This window comes from Thalassophryne amazonica, chromosome 5, assembly GCF_902500255.1.
Source record: "Thalassophryne amazonica chromosome 5, fThaAma1.1, whole genome shotgun sequence".
NCBI lineage: Eukaryota > Metazoa > Chordata > Actinopteri > Batrachoidiformes > Batrachoididae > Thalassophryne > Thalassophryne amazonica.
In genome coordinates this window covers 91,651,254-91,673,384 of record NC_047107.1, presented here as the reverse complement: position 1 = coordinate 91,673,384, position 22,131 = coordinate 91,651,254, and the positions used below count along the sequence as shown (strand labels likewise).

The window sequence follows — 22,131 nt, the reverse complement described above, 5'->3', positions numbered from 1 at the left end:
AGGTGCATGTCCACTGTGAGAGACATAATCCAAAAAAAAAAAAAAAAAAAAAAATTCGGAAATCACAATGTATGATTTTTTTAATAATTTATTTGCATGTTACTGATGCAAATAACTATTTCAACACCTGCCAATCAGCAGAAATTCTGGCCCTCAAAGACCTGTTAGTCCACCTCTAAAAAGTCCACCTCCACTCCACTTATTCCAAATTAGAAGCACCTATTTGAGGTCGTTAGCTGCATAAAGACACCTGTCCACCCCACACAATCAGTAAGACTCCAACTACTAACATGGCTAAGACCAAAGAGTTGTCCGAAGACACCAGAGACAAAACTGTAGACCTCCACAAGGCTGGAAAGGGCTACGGGGCAATTGCCAAGCAGCTTGGTGAAAAAAAGATCAACTGTTGGAGCAATTATTAGAAAATGGAACTCGGACTGGGACTCCATGCAAAATCCCACCTCGTGGCGTATCAATGATCCTAAGAAAGGTGAGGAATCAGCCCAGAACTGCACGGGAGGAGCTGGCACCACTGTTTCCAAGGTTGCTGTGGGTAATATACACTAAGACGTCATGGGTTAAAATCATGCATGGCACGGAAGGTTCCCCTGCTTAAATCAGCACATGTCCAGGCCCGTCTTAAGTTTGCCCATGACCACTTGGATGATCCAGAGGAGTCATGGGAGAAAGTTATGTGGTCAGATGAGACCAAAATAGAACTTTTTGGTCTTAATTCCACTCGCCGTGTTTGGCAGAAGAAGAATGCTGAGTACCATCCCAAAAACACCGTCCCTACTGTGAAGCATGGGGGTGGAAGCATCATGCTTTGACGGTGTTTTTCTGCACATGGGACAAGACGACTGCACTGTATTAAGGAGAGGATGACTGGGGCCATGTATTGAGATTCTGGGGAACAACCTCCTTCCCTCAGTTAGAGCATTGAAGATGGGTCGTGGATGGGTCTTCCAACATGACAATGACCCGAAGCACACAGCCAGGATAACCAAGGAGTGGCTCTGTAAGAAGCATATCAAGGTTCTGTAGTGGCCTAGCCAGTCTACAGACCTAAACCCAATAGAAAATCTTTGGAGGGAGCTCAAACTCCGTGTTTCTCAGCAACAGCCCAGTAACCTGGCTGATCTAGAGAAGATCTGTGCGGAGGAATGGGCCAAAATCCCTGCTGTAGTGTGTGCAAACCTGGTGAAAATCTACAGGAAACATTTGACCTCTAATTGCAAACGAGCTACTGTACCAAATATTAACATCGATTTTCATGGGTGTTGAAATACTTATTTGCAGCAGTAACATATAAATAAATTTTAAAAAAAATCATACATTGTGATTTCCGGATTTTTTTTTTTTTTTTCGGTTATGTCTCTCACAGTGGACATGCACCTAAGATGAAAATTTCAGACCCCTCCATGATTTCTAAGTCAAAGAAATTGCAAAATCGCAGGGTGTTCAAATACTTATTTTCCTCACTGTATATACTATAGTGCTGTTTTATACGTGTAATAAAGGTTTACAATCAGAAATAAGGAAAAAATAAAGCGGAATTTATTTTCACACATTTATTCAAAACACACAGCAAACTATAATAAACAACTATTTTGACACTTCAGAAAGGTAGTTGGGTGTCTTGTACAAAAGAATGCACAAAATAAGGGTTCTAACAATAAACACAAATGCACATTTTGAACAATATATACAAAATGGCCTATGTGTTTTGTTGGTCTTCATCTCAAAGCAATTTTTGTCTGCTATTACACAAAGGTCACATCACAAACTTTCACTTCCATGAAGTTGGCTGTTTGTGGAGTGTTTTCCTGCAATGAAAACAAGGTTTCACACTTAGAGGGCCTTTCACACTTTCCATTCATATGCATAAATGGTGCTTTACGCAAGAATTGCTGGAGCGAGAGAGCTTGCCACAGGCTTATTCAATAACATTCACACGCCAAGTAGTGAAGCATCCCTCCTACTCACACTCTTTGTAACACCACGTGAGCTTGTATGAGGCCCTCTTACTCTGATCACTTCCATTCATATGCGTAATGGTGCTGGGCGCATTGGAGCCAGGAGCCAGAGGGCTATTCAAACAAGCATTCACGGGCCAACTAGTAACACATCTCTGCTAATAATCTTTGGTTCACCACATGAGGTAAATCTGCCCTACGACTGGATATTGGAAAACCATGTGACAGTGAACCAATTCTGATTGGACACTCACATTGCGCACGTCATCACACAGCTTCTATTAGGACTACAAGCATGGAGGAGCCCTGGATCAAAAGTCCGCGGAGTGTACTTTTCAGCAAAAAAAAGTAAGTTTCTATCTAATATCATTAAAAAATGGTGTATCATTTAATAAAACTTGTATTCCACCGTCGTATACGAGTGGGCCAACCCCAATTCCTGTTATAAAAAGCTTGTTGCTTTTTGTTTTTGTTGCTTTTTGTTCATGAACCATGCCCATGGATGGAAACAAGGAATTAATGAACTGAAATGAATGAAGTCATGCACTCACATCATGAATATATCAGCTGGCTCCATGCGTCCAGCTGTCTGTGCATCCAATCCATGTGGCGCATTGAAGGACACCGCGTCATGTGGAATATAACTCACGTGGTGGATGTGACATTTGTCTGGCCGTTCACATGATCAGACAGCTATTTTCACATGGGGCAGCCTGGCTCATGGTGTCTGCAGTGCACACTGAGGCGCAGCTGAATGCGTTCCAAAGGTGATATGTGTTTTTATTTTTCATCACGTCATGACAGCCTGGGGCAGCGTGGCTCATGGTGTCTGCAGTGCACACTGAGGCGCAGCTGAATGCGTTCCAAAGGTGATATGTGTTTTTATTTTTCATCATGTCATGAGAGCCTGCCGACATGTGCATCACTATGGCATGTTGAGAGGTGATGCTCTTCACGGCATGATATGTGTTCTGCAGCTGTGAATAGCAATGACACAGCGATCAGGTGCCACATGATGAGCAGATTGGAGTGGCGCAAGGAATTCAGTAACTGGCTGTGGTCAGGTCCCTCCCTGCTTGATTTCCAATGACATCCAACTCGTGACATAATTACATGTCAACTATGGTCCCCTGACAAACGCATAACTGTAGTGCATGTGATTGGGTGTGATCATGTCAATACAGACATCCCATCATCGACGAGTGACATGCCCCCCTGTAAGGAGTTGCAAAGCGCTCACATGAATGGGCTCACAGCTCCAGGATGTGAGGCAAATGAGCTGCCCACACTGGCCTGTCAGTCAGGCTGTCACATGATGGACTGACCATGTGGGGTTGCGATCGCATGTCACGTGAGCTGCAGCGGACTGGTGAGCTGCTTTTTATTTTTCACCATGTCATGAGAGTCTGCCGACACATGTGCATCATGGTGGTGTGTTGAGAGGTGATGTTCTTCATGACGCGATACGTGTTCTCCAGCTGTAGGTAGTGATGACACAGTGGTCAGGTGCCACATGATTGCATAGGTGAACCAGTCTGATCAGCTAACAGCTTTGGTACTTCCACGTGCGCTGGCATCATCTGATTGCCTCGGTGGGTGCACCTGGGCCGTGATCATCAGTGATTGCGTGTCATGTGATGTGACTGCCCGGTCGGACAGTGCGCCATAAACGGGGTATTCGTAGTGAGTATGACTTGAAACCCGATTGATCATGCTCCATCAGGGTAAAAATTTGAAGCCGAAGCAGCATTTGTTGCGGTTCCAGCCAAGGGTGCAGCTCATTACTTTCATTTTAAGGTGAGTTGCCAGATCTGCACTTTATAAGACATCCAATTGCCAAGTCTGCACTTTATAAGCCAGCCTGTTAGGAGACAAGCCATATTAAGACATTTAATTCCGTTCTTGCACTTTTTTTGGATCGCGGGTGATCCTAGTAGAACTGTACCCTGTAGAATAGGGGTGTAAACAAGAAGGAATGGTGCTCTGTGGAATAGCCACATTAGATTTCAATTATTGTATGCCTGGTTCATACAATTTTATTGTATGTAGCAAATACTATTTGTGAATGTTTACTTAAAGCTTAAAAATATAAATATTTTTATTATTTCAACAATATCTCTATTTGGCCCTTTTTTATTATTACCATGGCATTGAATTTGATATTGAGACTTGTGTGATTTCTCTGGTATTCATATCAACTACTAAATTTTGTCATTGTGACAACCCTACTCTCAGAGCATAGGTCATCCTCGAGCCTCCTCCATCGCACCTAGTTTTGGGCAGTTTGCTCAATCTGCTTCCATGTACCAAATATGCTTCCCATAGTTCAACTCCATCTCCTCATGACTGGGAGGGGAAAAACCGCCAAAGCATGAGAGGGTCAAACAGGGCAAAGTATGATTGAAGGTACATCCTTTGGTCCATTACGATAGCCATGAAGGCCTGTGTGGAACCCTGAAACATGCTGGTAAAAAGGGGATCTGGTGAAGTTGAAGGGGACAATCGCCCATTCATTGAATTATTACAGAAACGCTCAGAAGGATCCGACCTCAGCCTGGTTGGAGGGAAAAAGGTGTTCCACTACCAAAGGATATAGCAAGACCAAAAAAACATTGTGCCGCCACAAGCCCTATTCTCAACTCAATTAAATGACATACCTTAAAAATGGGGGACTGCACAACATTCAGCTAGTTTGGATGTAAATAAGCCTCAAATTAAAGTTGACTTTCTGCACAACAAGCTCATATTCATTGACTGCTTTCAATTCTAATATACTGTAATATCTAAAACAGACTTTTTCAATATCTCATACAGGTTATAAGGATGAAACTGTACCCGTTATTGCATTTAAAAATAGAGCAGTCATACATGGGGACACATCAGTACTCACACTCACATGCACACATGTGCATACACAGAGATGGTTCATAGCTATGACACATCTCCCTCTTAACACAAACTCCATCTGGCTGCGAATATGAAGAACGGACCAGCACAAACCTTGTTTCCCTCAGCAGAAAGTGTCTCTCTCTCACTGCTCAGTACAATGTTGCTGTGCTGTATTCACACATCTCCAACCACCCCCTATTATAGAGCTGCAAAGGTTGGCCAGACCCTACTTTGTCGAATCACAGAAACCAGAATGAGATTAGGCAGGATGGCAAAAATGAACATTGGTGGACAGTGAGGAAATAAGACAAACCCTTTGAGACAAGGAAGCCTTCACTGGTAACTAGTTACTCTTAATTTTTACAGCAATTTGTCCAAACAAGGCAAAAATAAACAATTACATACATTCTTTAACTTCTTTTGTTTTGGTTTTGTTTCAAACACATTTTATGTCACATCTTCATATTTCATGTCTTGGTTAAACTAGGGCATTTATTCACAAAATACACAATAAACACTTGCTTCCAAAAGCCACATTACCTTTAGTACGACAGTCTTGCCTTGCTGAAGCCCATAGCAGGACAGAGATGGAGGAGGAGGTGCTTCAAGAACAAGGCATACTACTACTACACTTCAGAAGTGCTGTGACACTTTGTGTGCCAGATCCATTTCAATGTCAGAAAACCTTCTGCCAGCCTGCCATATTACACAGCAAAGTACCACAGTCAAACACATGAGGCTCTTATAGTGCAGCAGATAACAGAATATTTGCAAAGGAATCCTTCAAATCCAGTTACAAGCACCAAAGTTTGACTGTGTATACCTTTTGGTACATATTTTAGAAAAATAATGTTAGCCATTTGAATTTTCAATAGGGGGCCAAGTATGGGTTAATTGAAGAACTAACTGCATAGCGGTAAAAAATAATGTTCCAATCATATTGAAAGCTATACCACATTATGTGTCTGATCAAAGATTCCAAAAAGGTATAGTTTGGACTGTCTGTAACTGAATGTTCTGGAGTTATGACGTAAAAACAGCAAGCATGGCGACAAGGTCACTTTCAGTTTGTACAGGGGTCAAAGGTTAAAGTTGCTCCAATTATGGTAAAACATGATGCAAATTACTGGTAGAGTTAGTAGGATTTTAAAAAAGGAATCGTTTGCACCATCTATCATGCTTAGTTTCATGTTACGGGTAACATACGAGGTCTGTTAGAAAAGTATCCGACCTTTTTATTTTTTTCAAAAACCATATGGATTTGAATCACGTTGACGTTTCACGTCACGAAATCAATCATTTTCAATATGATTGGAACAATTTTTAATTTTGACCCTGTGCAATTCTTCAATTGACCCCCACTTGGCTCCCTATTGAAATTCAAATGGCTAAAGTTATTTTTCTACAACATGTACCAAAAGGTACACACAGTCAAATTTTGGTGCTTGTAACTGGATTTGAATGATTCTTACAGTTATCTGCTGTACTATTAGGCCCTGTGTCCATATAGTGGTTTTGTTTAGGGGTTTTTAATCCCCCCCGGATGTCACCATATTTTTCCAGTTGGAACAAAGTGTATGTGGCCAAAAGCAGCGGCCTCCCAATAAATAAAGAAAAAAGAAAAAATGCCACATTCAGCATTGTTTTTCTTTTTATCTTATTTTTTCTTTTCTTTTTTACACTGCTGGGAGCACTTTTTATTTGAAAATCTCTCAACTTTTCAGAGAAGTGCTCTTACATCACTGCAGCACTTTTCAGGCAAATGAGAGTACAAGATTATTTTTCTTGATTTGTCACTCAAAATCTACTACAATAGGGACAAAAAATTCTGTGATAGCAGATTGGACAAACACTTGGTTCTTGCTGAGGTTGAGTACTTTTAAATTGTCCTACGTTATATGCCACTCATTAGCTGAGTGCTTTTGTCGCCACCACTGAAACTGGGAAACTGAAGCTGGGAAGAAGCGTTTTTGGGGTGCTCGCTCATTGCTTTTCTGCCAGAAAAAATAAACAATATATGGACACAGGGCTATAAAGGCAATAACAGAAGAAAACATAATTCATGTTACGCCCAAAACAACGCATGATGAAATGAGACAACCCTGTTGCACTATCTGCCTTACTTTGTGCTCACATTGGGCCTCATGTATCAATGTTGCGCACTTGTGCCGTAAATTTACAGCGTAAAATTGAAATACACCAAAGTCGCCGTGACATGTATCAAGCAGTGCGCACCTGCCCATTTCTGGCGTACGCCTGACGTGATCTTGATAAATGCGGCGGGTGGAAACGATCGTAATTATAAAACACGCCCATAAATATTCAGACTCCGCTTCAGACACACCCTCATTTTACGACATGGAAGCCGGGAAGACGGCAATGAAAAAGAACTCCACCAATCACGACGCGTGCCAATAGAGCGTCAAAAGCGGCTGTCGTATCAATTGTTTTGTAGTATATAATCAATAAAGTGTTACAGTGGTCCGTCATTAATCGCTGGAGTTACGTTCTAAAAATAGCCTGTAATACGCGAAACCGCGACGTAGTCAGCGTTATTTTTTACAATTATTATAGACGTGTCAAAGCTGTAAAACCCCTCACTACACAGTTTATACACTTTCTCAATCAGGCATGAACATTTTCTCACTTTTCTCTCGTGTGTAAACACTCTCAAAGTTCAAACCTTAGTAGGAAAATATTAACGATCAACGAACGAGGTTGGACACAAGAAATTATTAATAGTGACTCACCATTATTTCACAGATCGGGCCTCTGCGTCCTGGCGCTGTGCCTTTTCCCACTCACACCTGGCTGCAGGTGTCTGTTTCCGAGTGACAAACACAGTTATGAGTAGTTGTTGGTGCTTTTTTCTCTTCTGCGCAACAAGATTCTTATAAACAGATACGCAGAACACAGAACAGTGTAAAAAAAAAAAAGGCATGCAAAATTGGACTAAATACTCCACGAGACTCCGAGGCCACGACAGGTGAACGGCGTTATAGCGAGGGACCACTGTATTCTCTTTTCACATGTCAATAATTCTTGACATGTGGATATTTGCTCACTCAATTAATAAGACACGCCTAATCTGTCAGATTTCTTTATTTTTTAAATGTATTTCTGTATTTATTTTATTGTGACAACCGAATGGAGATGACAAAACCTGGTTGCAGCACGGGTGAATTAAGGGAATGACGAAACTACAGTTATTATCAATTTCATAGTCTAAAACGATCACACCACATGAAGTTAAGCTCAGCGCTGCTCTGGATCCAGGCTCGAAGTCTGGAGAAAAAGGCGAGCAGCGCTTTCCTTCCTGTCAGCGCTGTAGCCACGGATCGTGCTCCATAACAATCCCGCAACAGCGGGATTTGTATTGATTATTATGTAGTATAATCAGGAAAGTGTTATTTATGTAACATATGCATTGATTTGTATAATGGCACTGTTTATCATGTTGATCATCTTCATTTTTATGTGGATTCCAGCGCTGGTTCATTGTATAACGCCACCTCTCGACCTGGTGTATATTTTCAGCGCAGCGTACGCCAACGACCACATTGATAAATGCCAAGTAGCGCAGCCGTTTTGGCGTACACCCCATATACGCTCAAATATCGCCGTACACAACGTTGATACATGAGGCCCATTATACTTCCACACAGATCTATAGTTTAGGATCAGCAAGAAGTTAGCCTGCCACAAAACCTCTGCCTGTGCTCATTTCACTGGATCATGCCGATCCTTAGTTTGATTGCTCCATTTCTGCATTCACATCCCGATCATGTGTGAATCACACCTCAAATTCACATGTGGTGACACATTTCCACTTGACCCATATTGGAATATTTAGCACTTGTCACGCATGATATACAACAAATGGGCTTGGCTACACTGTGACAGCAAAAGAGAACTGGCCTTCACAGACACCTGAAGCCTGTGTGGTTTGAACCCAGGTCAAGGCCTGGGTTCAAACAGGGTTCCTGGGTCCAGGAAAAGCCTGCCTGCCTTTCTGTCTGAAGCCTGTGTGGTTTGAACCCAGGTCAAGGCCTGGGTTCAAACAGGGTTCCTGGGTCCTGGGCCCAGGAAAAGCCTGCCTGCCTTTCTGTCTGTGACTCTTTCAGGACTGCATCTGCTTCCATACTCCAATCAAACTCATGAGCAAGATAAGAGCATATGGAAGTGAGCAAATCACACACACAAATGCTCAGGTCTCGTGCTGTCACGTGCTGATGCCACATTTGCCACACTATGGAACCGCCGTGGGTTTTGACTGGGAACTGCCCAGGCTGACCACTGGTGCGTTCATTTCTTCGTAAAGTAGCCATATGTAATATCTGCTACGACCAGCTTATTTATGGCCTTTTCCAGTCACTTCAGTCCTCAGCACTGATGCACCTGTGCTCTGGATCAGGCTCATGGAAGCGCACATGACCCTATAGTGCTGTAGCTGCAAGTAGTACACCTCAGCTGAGTCTCCTTAAGTAACTGTACGATTGGCATAAAATCATTGCAGTGGTACCTAAGGATGCTCGAGAGAGACGTAGCGCCACAGGTGACATGCAGTTATGACCTTAAATCACTGATTAGAGTCAAAGTCTTAAAAATGTACAGCAAGACCGGAAGCACAAACCCACTACTGACTTTCGGTGTCCTGCAAAGATATCAGTATCACTAAACATCTTTGCTCAGCAATGGCACGACTTCCTCAGCTCTTCCCAGATGTCTCACAACCTCATATTCTGAACTCCCAGAGACATGAATGTGACTGAAAAAAAATAAGTGGACCCCTCCCCTATGTGTTTGACACCTTCACCACGTATAGACCCACTGCTGGTGGCAAATACATGGACAGTCTATCGTAATCCACTGACTGACACTGATGGAAACAGAAACCAACAAAGGAGTGTGAACGTTTTATGAATGCAACAGCATAAGCAATATGCAATCTAAAACACAAATAAAAAGTCCCAAACCTGATTTTTAAGGCTATGTTACAAAAGCTATGTTTAATTAAAAATGCAAGGTTAATTACATTTTTAAAGTACTTCAAGCAACAGCCTTGTTAACTATTTTATACTCAAACATTATTTTTTGTTGAGGGCATATTAATAAAAACCCAAATCTTCTTAATTTGCTAATTATACAGCAGTGCATTTTATGTGGAGGGACATCTGTTACAGTACTGTGTGTGTGTATATACACAAGAGAATCAAAGGTTGTTACTGAAACAAACGTTACTTCAATGAGTCTCCACTGCCTCCTTGTGGATATACTATACTACTGCAAAAACAATGATTTAAAAAGCCTTAAGACAAGAAAAAAGTGTGGACTGCAATGCCCCCTTGTGTTCAACCATGAAACAAAAGAAATCCAACTGACATCAGTAAGATGAGACTTGACAGCAATTCATCCGTCATCAGATAAAGTAATTAAACAGAAACATAGTAGCTCTCTTTAAATTAATTGAAAGGAAAATAAATGAAATATTTTAGCACATTTATTTTAAACCTGTTTTATTTTTGTCTGTTCATTAAAAGATGTAATATAAACACACAGGCATTTGATTTTAAGTCCCACAGTAGTCTACACCGCTGGGTTCAAACAAGTCTGGGAGCATGTGCACTTGTTGTACCACATTATGGAACCGCCCCGGGTCGTGAATGGCAACCGCTGAGGTCTTCAACGCCTGTAAATCTAGATCATCCAGAGAGAAACACGCCATATGGCCACAGCAGATGCTCCCTCACAATGCAAGTGATACTCATCAAAGCAACTGCTTAGTAACCCAAGGATGAACCCAAGGAGTGCCAGAGACATCCATTTGTCACCTTAGGTCACTGGTTTGTGTTCAAGTCTCACAACCAGACAGTAAGACAGGAAGCCCTAAATCTCTATACTGCTGTATCAAAAGATGTACACACAGTCCTGGTCATAATTACTGACACCCCTGAATTTTAAGTTAATAATTTAAGTACAAAATTTTAAATTGAAGACCTGTGGAGGCCCTGAAACCCATCCACCTCTCAGAGAATGCACAGATCTTTACGGAAGGAAAAAAAAAAATACATAGATCAGGCATATGTAGAGTATGAAATAGTATAAAATTAATGCCTTATCTGGCAAAGTTACAGAAAGTTTAAAAAAAATTATTGATCTGCCCCCTGGTGGGCCCTTTCACAAAGCTTGAAGAAAAACAGTTTTACAAGTAATCTTGCAAACATTTGTCTCTCATAGTTAGAGATATGTGTAAAGTGTTGGCGGATGTACGTGCGCTCAGAGCACACTCTAGTTTATAAATATTACATATTTGGCACGTTTTCATTATTTATCAACTGTTTCAGTTTCATTCAGTGGCACACAAAGGATCTCATTAAAGAACCACTCTTACAAAGAGTCCTTCCAAAATGGTGCTGAGGTGTGATTTTAAAAAAAAAAAAAAAAAAAAAAAAAAAACTTCCCACCTTTCCCAACTTTCTTTTTTTCCCCAAACAGTAGAAACATAAACCTACAAGACCACCACTGAAAATTTGTTTGCATTAATCACCAAGAAATACAGTGCAACTGAGAAGAAGAAGAGGAGGAAGAAGAATTAAGACCGCGAACTTCACTGATTGTAAATAATGCCAAAGTCAATATAAAGCTGAGAAAGAGTTTTTTTAATATTTAAAGCATTGCTTTGCTGACCATGTCTGTTGAAAATCTGGTGGACGCATCATCTTTACATGTGGTGAAAAAAATATGTGGTAACACCAAGTGTCATCAGGATCTAAACCTCTACATCACAGATACAAACTGTGGTTAAAGTCAGCAAAAATAAGATTTCTGCTGGTAGGCCCTCTTTAAATTACAGTTCGGACCCGATCCTGTTTATCGGGAATTTGACAATGTTTTTGATATTTTATGTCTTACAGCATATTAGAGTTGAAAGGAAATAATCATGAGCATACATTGCAGACTTTTTGTCTGTATCTTTTCCCGTGTTCTTGTTGAGTTGATACATGGGAGGTTATTGGCCCAAGTTTGGAGAGTGTTCAAGTTTCAGTGTGTTGCCCAAGGACAGTTGAACACTTGATAGCAATCGGACAACCTTACAAACCCTTCCGTTAATGGAAAACCAGATGGCCAGCTTCAATTTGAGGGGAATTACCTACGGTGGTCCACGCTCGGTGTACTGTGTTGAGGGGATATGAAACATGTCAACAGACAACTGTGCACTGAACTGGACCTGTAAAATGTTGGCCTGCACACAAAAGGTACAATGATTCCAACACTGTAAACCAAGTTTAAACTTTAAAAATGTGACATACAGTAGTGTTCAGAATAATAGTAGTGCTATGTGACTAAAAAGATTAATTCAGGTTGAGTATATTTCTTATTGTTACATGGGAAACAAGGTACCAGTAGAGTCAGTAGATTGTCACAAATCCAACAAGACCAAGCATTCATGATATGCACACTCTTAAGGCTATGAAATTGGGCTATTAGTAAAAAAAAAAAAAGTAGAAAAGGCAGTGTAAACAATAATAGTAGCATCTGCTGTTGATGCTACAAACTCAACACTGTTATGTTCAAACTCCTTTTTTTTAGCAATCCTGTGAATCACTAAACTAGTATTTAATTGTATAACAGTTTTTCATGATTTCTTCACATCTGCGAGGCATTAATTTTGTTGGTTTGGAACCAAGATTTTGCTCGTTTACTAGTGTGCTTGGGGTCATTGTCTTGTTGAAACACCCATTTCAAGGGCATGTCCTCTTCAGCATAAGGCAACATGACCTCTTCAAGTATTCTGACATATCCAAACTGATCCATGATACCTGGTATGCGATATATAGGCCCAACACCATAGTAGGAGAAACATGTCCATATCATGATGCTTGCACCACCATGCTTCACTGTCTTCACTGTGAACTGTGGCTTGAATTCAGAGTTAGGGGGTCGTCTCACAAATTGTCTGCGGCCCTTGGACCCAAAAAGAACAATTTTACTCTCAGTCAACAGGTGCTGGCTTCATCCTTACAGAGGGGACACCTGATTCACACCTGTTTGTTCCACAAAATTGACGAACTCACTGACTGAATGCCACACTACTATTATTGTGAACAACCCCTTTTCTATTTTTTTTTTTTTTTTTAGTAATAGCCCAATTTCATAGCCTTAAGAGTGTGCATATCATGAATGCTTGGTCTTGTTGGATTTGTGAGAATCTATTGGTACCTTGTTTCCCATGCAACAATAAGAAATATACTCAAAACCTGAATTAATCTTTTTAGTCACATAGCACTACTATTATTCTGAACACTACTGTGTCTGGTGAAACTCAGTTAAATTAAGAAGAAAGCACATGACAAAGTCACAGTATGGTATCTCGGAATAGAGCAGGTTGTCCTCATAAAGTGAGTGACAGTGCATGAAAGACACTACTGAGAGAAGTCTTTGACATCAATGAAAATGCTGAAGGAGTTGCAAGCTTCAGTGGTTGTGACTGGAGAGAGAACATTTGCCTCTTGCTTCACTAGTCACAGTTTCATGGCAGAGTGGTACCCAGATAGACGTGACAAAGAAAGCATGAAATTGAAGCTGAAGCCTGTCATGAGTCTGTAACTGGTGAAGCAAAAAGCTGAGTGAACCTTAAACATAACCTCAGTGAAATTTAAATATTGAGGAAGTGACACACACACACACACACACACACACACACACACACACACACACACACACACACACACACACACACGCTGCCCAGTAAAGTCAGTAAACAATTTTTCAGTTATGTTTCACAACTAAAAATATACACTACGAGTGTAATCTTCAAATACAGTAACAATTAACCAATAGGAACCATTAGCAAATGATCTGGAATTCATTATGCTCAATTTAAAGTTCAGTCTGCAACTCTAACAAGTAGTGACAGACAGCTAAAAGAACAAAACTCTTATCCCTGCCCCAACAAATATGGACCCAATTGTTAACAATGAACTTCAACAACAAAAAAAAAAAAACAAATTTTTATAAAATCTGATTAAACAACAAGTAACTCAACCACATGGTGTGTGCAGCCAGTACATTCTAAGTGCCGGCCTCAAACCTGCATAAATGAGGAGGGCTGCAATAGGAAGGGCATCTGGCATCAAGCAAGCCAAAATAAAGATGCAGAGTACAAATCAAATTTCCATACTAGATGATTCGAGGCCCAGGTGAACAACAGCCGCCGGTGCCATTGCCCAACAGGGTGCCGGTGGAAACTGGGCTACTGCTGGGCGAAGAAGAAGAGGGGGAAGCGAATGTGTCCAGAGACAGTGGGAGAACAACAAAACTAGAAGTGTGAAAGTGAGAGTCATGACTTTGAATTTTGGCAGCATGACTGGTAAAGGGAGAGAGCTGGCTGACATGACAGAGAGGAGAAAGGCAGACATATTGTGTGTGCAAGAGTCCAAGTGGAAGGGAACTAAGAGCTGGAGCATAGGCGGTGGGTTGAAGTTGTTGGATCATGGTGTGGATAGGAAGAGAAATGGTGTTGGGGTCAAGAGTATGTTAAGTTAAGAAGAGTGTGTTGGAGGTTAAGTGAGTGTCAGACAGGGGGATGAGTATGAAGTTGGAAATTGAAGGGGTGATGATGAATATCATCAGTGCATATGCCCCACAGGTACGAGAAAGAATTTTTCTGGAGTGAGTTAGATGAGGTAGTGGAGAGTGTGCCCAAGCATGAAAGAGTGGTGGTAGAAGGTAACTTCAATGGGCATGTTGGTGAAGGAAACAGAGGTGATGAGGAAGTAATGGGTAGATATGGTATCAAGGACAGGAATGTGGAAGGACAGATGGTAGATGATTTTGCAAAAAAGGATGGAAATGGCTGTAGTGAATACCTACTTTAAGAAAATGGAGGAGCACAGTGTGACATGTAAGAGTGGAGGAAGGTGCACACAGGTGGACTACATTCTTGTAGGAGATGCAAGCTAAAAGAAATTGGAGACTGTAAGGTGGTGGCAGGAAAGAGTGTTGCTCGACAACAGAATGGTGGTTTGTAGGATGACTTTAGAGGTGAAAAAGAAAAACAAAATGAGAATTCAACAAAAGATCAGATGGAGGAGGCTGAAGGAGGAAGACTGCTGTGTGAAATTCAATGAGGTGAGAGGCACTGGATGGAAGGGAAGCAATTTTGGACAACTAGAAAAGTACTGCAGATGTGGTGTGGGAGACAGCTAGGAAGGTACTGGGTGTGACATCTGAACAGTGGAAGGAAGACAAGGAATTGTCTTTTAAAAATATACTTTCAAATTTGTCCAGGTCTCCCTTGTAAAATACAGTCGATCTCAATCTCAATGAGATTAACCTGCCTGAATAAATTAAATAAATAAACTAACAAGGAGACTTGGTGGTGGAATGAAAATGAAGCATAAGGAGAAAGAAGTTGGCGAAAAAGAACGGATAGTTGGAGAAATGAAGAAAGTAAACAGGAGTGCAAGGAGATGTGGCATAAGGCAAAAACAGAAGTGGCAATAGCTAAAGAAAAGGCATATAGTGAGGTGTACAAGACGTTGAATAGTAAGGAAGGAGAAAAAGACGTGTACCAATTGGCCAGAAAAAGGCACAGATCTGGAAAGGATGTGCAGCAGGTTAGGGTTAGGGTGGCAAAAGATGCAGATGATAATGTGCTGATAAGCGAGAAAAGTGTGTTGAGAAGGTGGAGGGAATATTCTGAGAATCTGAATAAAGAAAATGGGAAAAAGAAAAGGATGGATGATATGCAGAGAGTAAATTAGGAAGTAAAAGAGATTAGTAAGGATAAAGTGAGCGAAGCTCTGAAGAGGATGAAGAGTGGAAAGGCAGTTGGTCCAGATGACATTCCAGTGGAGGCATGAAAATGTCTATGACAGATGGCACTGGTGTTTCTAACCAGACTGTTTAATAAAATCTTGGAAAGTGAGAGGATGCCTGAGGATGGAGATGAAGTGTACTGGTTCCTATTTTTAAGAAAAAGGGTGATGTGCAGAGCTGCAGTAACTACAGAGGCATAAAGCTGATCAGCCACAGCATGAAGTTATGGAAAAGAGTAGTAGAAGCTAGGCCTAGAAAACAGGTGAAGATATGTGTACAGCAATATGGTTTCATGCCAAAAGAGCACTACAGACAATGTTTGCTCTGAGAGTACTGATGGAGAACAACAGAGAAGGCCAGAAGGAGTTACACTGTTTGTTTGTGGATTTAGAGAAAGCTTATGACAGGATGCCAAGAGAAGAGTTGTAGTATTCTATGAGGAAGTCTGGACTGGCAAAAAAGTATGTGACGGTAGTGCAGGACATGTACAAGAATTGTGTGATAGCGGTGAGATGTGCAGTAGGACTGACAGATTCATTCAAACTGCAGGTGGGATTAGACTAAGGATCAGCTCTGAGTCCTTTCTTGCTCGCAATGGAGATGGACAGGTTGACAGATGAGATCAGACAAGAGTCTCCATGGACTATGATGTTTGCAGATGACAAGATCTGTAGTGAGAGTAGACAGCAGGTTGAGTCTAGCCTAGAGATGTAGAGATACACCCTGGAGCAGGGGTGTTCAAGTTCGGTCCTCGAGATCTACCTTCCTGACACTCTTAGTTGTCTCCCTGTTCCAACACACCTGAATCCAATGAAAGACTTGTTAGCAGGCTTTTAATGAGCCTTTCATTGGATTCAGGTGTGCTGGACCAGGGAGACAACTAAGAGTGTCACAAAGGTAGATCTCGAGGACCGAACTTGGGCACCCCTGCCCTGGTGAATGAAAGTCAGCAGGGGCAAGACTGAGTTCATGTGTTAATGACAGCGAGCTCGGTGGAATAGTGTGGTTACAAAGAGTAGAAGTGGTGAAAGTAGATGTTTAAATACTTGGGGTCAACTGTCCAAAGTAATGGGGAGTGTGGTAGAGAGGTGAAGAAGAGAGCGCAGGCAAAGTGGAGTGGAAAGAGGGATTTCTGACCAAAGAATAAAGGAGGGGGGGGGTCTACAAGACAGTCGTGAGACCAACTATGTTATATGACTTAGAGATGGTGGTACTAACAAAAAGACAGAAGGCAGAGCTGGAGGTGGCAGAGCTGAAGATGTTGCAATTCTCTTCGGGAGTGACAAGGGTGGACAGGATTAGGAATGAACATAGAGGAACAACTCAGGTGGGTCAGTTTGAAGACAAAGTGGAGATGGTTTGGACATGTGCAGAGGAGGGACCCAGGGTACAAAGGGAGAAGGATGCTGAGGATAGAGCCATCAGACAGAGGGAGGCCAAAGAGGAGGTTTATGGATGTGGTGAGGGAGGATATGCAGGTGGTTGATGTGACAGAAGACGTTACAAAGGACAGGGTGAGACCAAAACAAGTGATCTGCAGTGATGAACCCAAATGGGAGCAGCTGAAAGATGAATGAATGAATTAATGGATTTATTCGACACACACACAAATCCAAAAGAACAGAAACGTACCAATAATATGAATGTTATATAAACAAGCCTGTGAGTCCGAAAGGGTGTGGGCAGAAGCAAAGCTTATCAGCGCCCACCCCTGCTAGAATGAGTCCAACAATTATAAGTCATAACAACATATACACAAATTCACAACACAGTACATATCAAAACAGAGATACACTTCAATATTCAATTACATTTCAATTCATGTATAAGTATGTTATGTATAAAGCGCCAAATCACAACAAACTTGGCCCAAGTCACTCCATATTAACCCTGCCGACCCCCAGAGCAGCAAGATGATGATGATTAAACAACCAGTATGGTTAAAATTCGTTTCTAGTTTCCCAAAGCCGCCTTGCATTACAATGATCACTCTTTTAAACGCTTTAAAGCACGAGGCCAAGTAGCAGGGGTGGTGGCCAAGTGGTTAATGCGCTTGGTTTCAGTGCAGAAGGTTCCGGGTTCAAATCCCACCCCTGCCACATTTCTCCATGTTATGTGAAGTTGCGTCAGGAAGGGCATCCGGCGTAAAACCTATGCCAATTCAACATGCAGATCCACCTTGGATTTGCTGTGGCGACCCCAAGTGCAAACAAGGGAGCAGCCAAAGGGACTTGCCTTTAAAGCAGGAGGCCAAGTGGTTTGTTCATGCATTTGTTTACACTGCAGAAATTTCCTGCCACATTTTTCCATGTAATGTGGAGTTGGGTCAGGAAGGGCATCTGGTATAAAACGGGGAGGTGATGGTCTAGTGGTTAAATGTTGGGCTTGAGATCAGAGGATCCTCAGTTCAAACCCCAGCCTGACCAGAAAATTACTAAGGGCCCTTGGGCAAGGTCCTTAATCCCCCTAGTTGCTTCCGGTGTGTAGTGAGTGTTTGTGTGAATAGAATAGAGCTTTATTGTCATTGTGGACACAATAAAACTTAATTTTAGCAGCATTTCTTCAGCATCAAATCATTAAGAAAGCCAGCATATCATAAAAAACAATATTTGAGGCATAATCGTAAAGCCCTTTAAGTGTCTGATGCAGATCGAAAAGCGCTATATAAATGCAGTCCATTTACCATAAAACCTGTGCCAATTCAACATGCAGATCCACCTCGGATCTGCTGTGGCGACCCCGAGTGCAAACAAGGGCAGCTGAAGGGACTCACTAAAAGTTTAAAGCAGCATGACAGTTTCTGATGCCATCTAGTGATGAGATTTTAAATTTCAACCAAACCAAAAACTGCAACCCAAGTGGCCACTTGAGCCCACTGGAATTGAAGCCGATGCAGAAGTGTAGTACCTAGACTGGCCGTTTGAGGCTGGTTCCTAAAAAGAGCACACTGCCTTAAGGCCCTGTCACACCTTGACGATATAGCCAGCATATGCCAGTCATATTAAAAAATGCTGGCATACAGTAGTGTTCAGAATAAACGTAGTGCTATGTGACTAAAGATTAATCCAGGTTTTGAGTATATTTCTTGTTACATGGGAAACAAGGTACCATTAGATTCAGTAGATTCTCACAAATCCAACAAGACCAAGCATTCATGATATGCACACTCTTAAGGCTATGAAATTGGGCTATTAGTAAAAAAAAAAGTAGAAAAGGGGGTGTTCACAATAATAGCAGCATCTGCTGTTGACGCTACAAACTCAAAACTATTATGTTCAAACTGCTTTTTTAGCAATCCTGTGAATCACTAAACTAGTATTTAGTTGTATAACCAAAGTTTTTTCATGATTTCCTCACATCTGTGAGGCATGGAGTCAACCAACTTGTGGCACCTTTCAGCTGTTATTCCACTCTAAGAGTCTTTAACAACATTCCACAATTCATTCACATTTCTTGGTTTTGCTTCAGAAACAGTTTTTTTGATGTCACCCCACAAGTTCTCAATTGGATTTAGGTCCGGGGATTGGGCAGGCCACTCCAAAACATTAATTTTGTTGGTTTGGAACCAAGATTTTCATCATCATCATCATCATCTATTTTATTTGAGCAGAGGATAAGAAATACAGAAAACAGAAAAAAAAACAAAACAATTTAACAATAACATAAAAAACAAAAAACTGAATTTACTATTAACTCAAGACATTGAATCTGCTCAAAAAGGAGTGGGAGGAAGAAAACTTATTTAATCCCACCCCTTTATTCAAATTTAACAAAGTGCATAGCTGCTTCCCGTCAATTAGATAGAAAATTAAGAAAATAATACATTTAAATACTTGTAAATTCCCACAATAGATACCAACAGCAGCAAGAAAACAATACCAATATAATAAACAAGCGACAAGCACATACCAACAATGGTAAGAAATCAACGATACCAGTTACGGCAAAGAAAGCAAACATATAAAAAAACATACCAACAATGATAAGAGACAACAATACCAATTATGATAAAGAACCAAACATATGAAAGAAAGAAACATATAATGCACAAACCAACAACTGTGATACAGAGTCATGAGCCGTGAATGTAAAATGGCATTTATTGTTAAGTCTCAATCATTCTATACCGATCCCAGACCCTCTGTTTATAATGTGACTTGAATTCATGAATGTTTTGGCATTGCTTGAGTCTGACGTCCAAACCATTCCATAACTTTGCTCCACATACAGACACAAAAAATTTTCCGAGTGGTTCTAACTTTTAATAATGTGAATTTGGCAAAACCTCTAAGATTATGAGCACACTCTTTAACTGAGAAGAACTTTAGAATGTTACTTGGCAGTGACTTGTTAAATACCTTGAATAGAATCTGTAATGTAGAATATTTTACAAGATCATGAAATTTAAGCAATTTTGATTGCATAAAAAGATTATTGCTATGTTCTAAAAATCCAACTTTATGTATGATCCTTATTGCTCATTTTTGTAGTATAAATAGTGGTTGTGTTGAACATTGATAGTTGATAGATTTTGCTCTTTTACTAGTGTGCTTGGAGTCATTGTCTTGTTGAAACACCCATTTCAAGGGCATGTCCTCTTCAGCATAAGGCAACATGACCTCTTCAAGTATTTTGACATATCCAAACTGATCCATGATACCTGGTATGGGGTTATATAGGCCCAACACCATAGCAGGAGAAATATGCCCATATCATGATGCTTGCACCACCATGCTTCACTGTCTTCACTGTGAACTGTAACTTGAATTCAGAGTTTGGGGGTCGTCTCACAAACTGTCTGCGGCCCTTGGACCCAAAAAGAACAATTTTACTCTCATCAGTCCACAAAATATTCCTCCATTTTTCTTTAGGCCAGTTGATGTGTTCTTTGGCAAATTGTAACCTCTTCTGCACATGTCTTTTATTTAACAGAGGGACTTTGCAGGGGATTCTTGCAAATAAATTAGCTTCACACAGACGTCTTCTAACTGTCACAGCACTTACAGGTAACTCCAGACTGTCTTTGATCATCCTGGAGCTGATCAATGGGTGAGCCTTTGCCATTCTGGTTATTCTTCTGTCCATTTTGATGGTTTTCTGTTTTCTTCCATGCGTCTTTTTTTTTTTTTTTGTCCATTTTAAAGCATTGGAGATCATTGTAGATGAACAGCCTATAATTTTTTGCACCTGCGTATAAGTTTTCCCCTCTCCAATAAACTTTTTAATCAAACTATGCTGTTATTCTGAACAATGTCTTGAACGTCCCATTTTCCTCAGGCTTTCAAAGAGAAAGCATGTTCAACAGGTGCTGGCTTCATCCTTACATAGGGGACACCTGATTCATACCTGTTTGTTCCACAAAATTGACGAAATCACTGAATGAATGCCACACTACTATTATTGTGAACACCCCCTTTTCTACTTTTTTTTTTTACTAATGGCCCAATTTCATAGCCTTAAGAGTGTGCATATCATGAATGCTTGGTCTTGTTGGATTTGTGAGAATCTACTGGTACCTTGTTTCCCATGTAACATAAGAAATATACTCAAAACCTGGATTAATCTTTCGTCACATAGCACTATTATTATTCTGAACACTACTGTAAGTCTTATAGGTTACGTTTTTATAAGTTAAGAGCACGTTGAAGCACATTAAAATGCGCTGAAGCTCACGGATATACGTCCTAATACGCTGAGCTCTTCAAAAAAATTTGGGCATGCTGAAAATTTTCAATATACTAGCGTGTGACTCATACGATCCGCACATGCGGAACATAAGTTGCAGGTAAGTTATGTGATTGTTGGCACACTTTTCTTGTACTTTACTCATAAGACTAAATACATCCATTAATGCTGGCCACTGATTGGCTGAAAAGCTACGGTCCTCATGCACACGGAGTAACTGTGACCTGTTCATTTCAGTCCAATTAGGAATTTGTGTTAAAATGTCCAACTTTAGAGCAGAAATAAATGCATTTCCAGCCTGGTACAAAAGGACATTTTTTTTAGGACTTTTAGCAGCTGTCGGTAGCTTCTCCATTTGATCCACTTAATGTACTGTTACTGAGAAAATACGCAGCTCATAACTCTTAATGTCCACAACAAAGTAAATCATTAAGAGAACCAACGTGCAGTCCCCAAAAATATGATTTAATAAACACCCGAACACAGGTTTGGGTGTTTATTAAATCATAGTTAACAGTTTGTTCTTTTTCACCTCAGACTCTAAGAGAGGGGTGCGTTCAGGCATCTTTCATCACACTTAGGGCCACACACGTTCCGCCCCTTTATGCATTAATGAGTCTGTCATTTAGCTTTGGTGAGCATGGTGCTGTACAGAACATAGCCCAGACACTGGCTTCATTTTGGCTCTTCTGGGTCTCTATGGAAAACCAATGGGTGATGTCACACAGAGAGCACAGACCATCATTTTGGTGTTAAAAAG

At 40.9% G+C, this 22,131-nt stretch overlaps 1 protein-coding gene and 1 long non-coding RNA gene across 7 annotated transcripts in view; one reads left to right on the top strand and one right to left on the bottom strand.

Moving 5' to 3' along the window:
• ksr2 (kinase suppressor of ras 2) overlaps positions 1–22,131 on the bottom strand; it is a 494,388-nt gene that overhangs the window by 422,173 nt on the left and 50,084 nt on the right. The gene's annotated exons all lie outside the window — the stretch shown is intronic.
• LOC117510953 lies at positions 298–16,988 on the top strand. The gene is made up of 4 exons (XR_004560855.1): positions 298–310; positions 7,412–7,416; positions 14,413–14,418; positions 16,836–16,988. It is a non-coding gene; the product is annotated as an uncharacterized LOC117510953 (long non-coding RNA).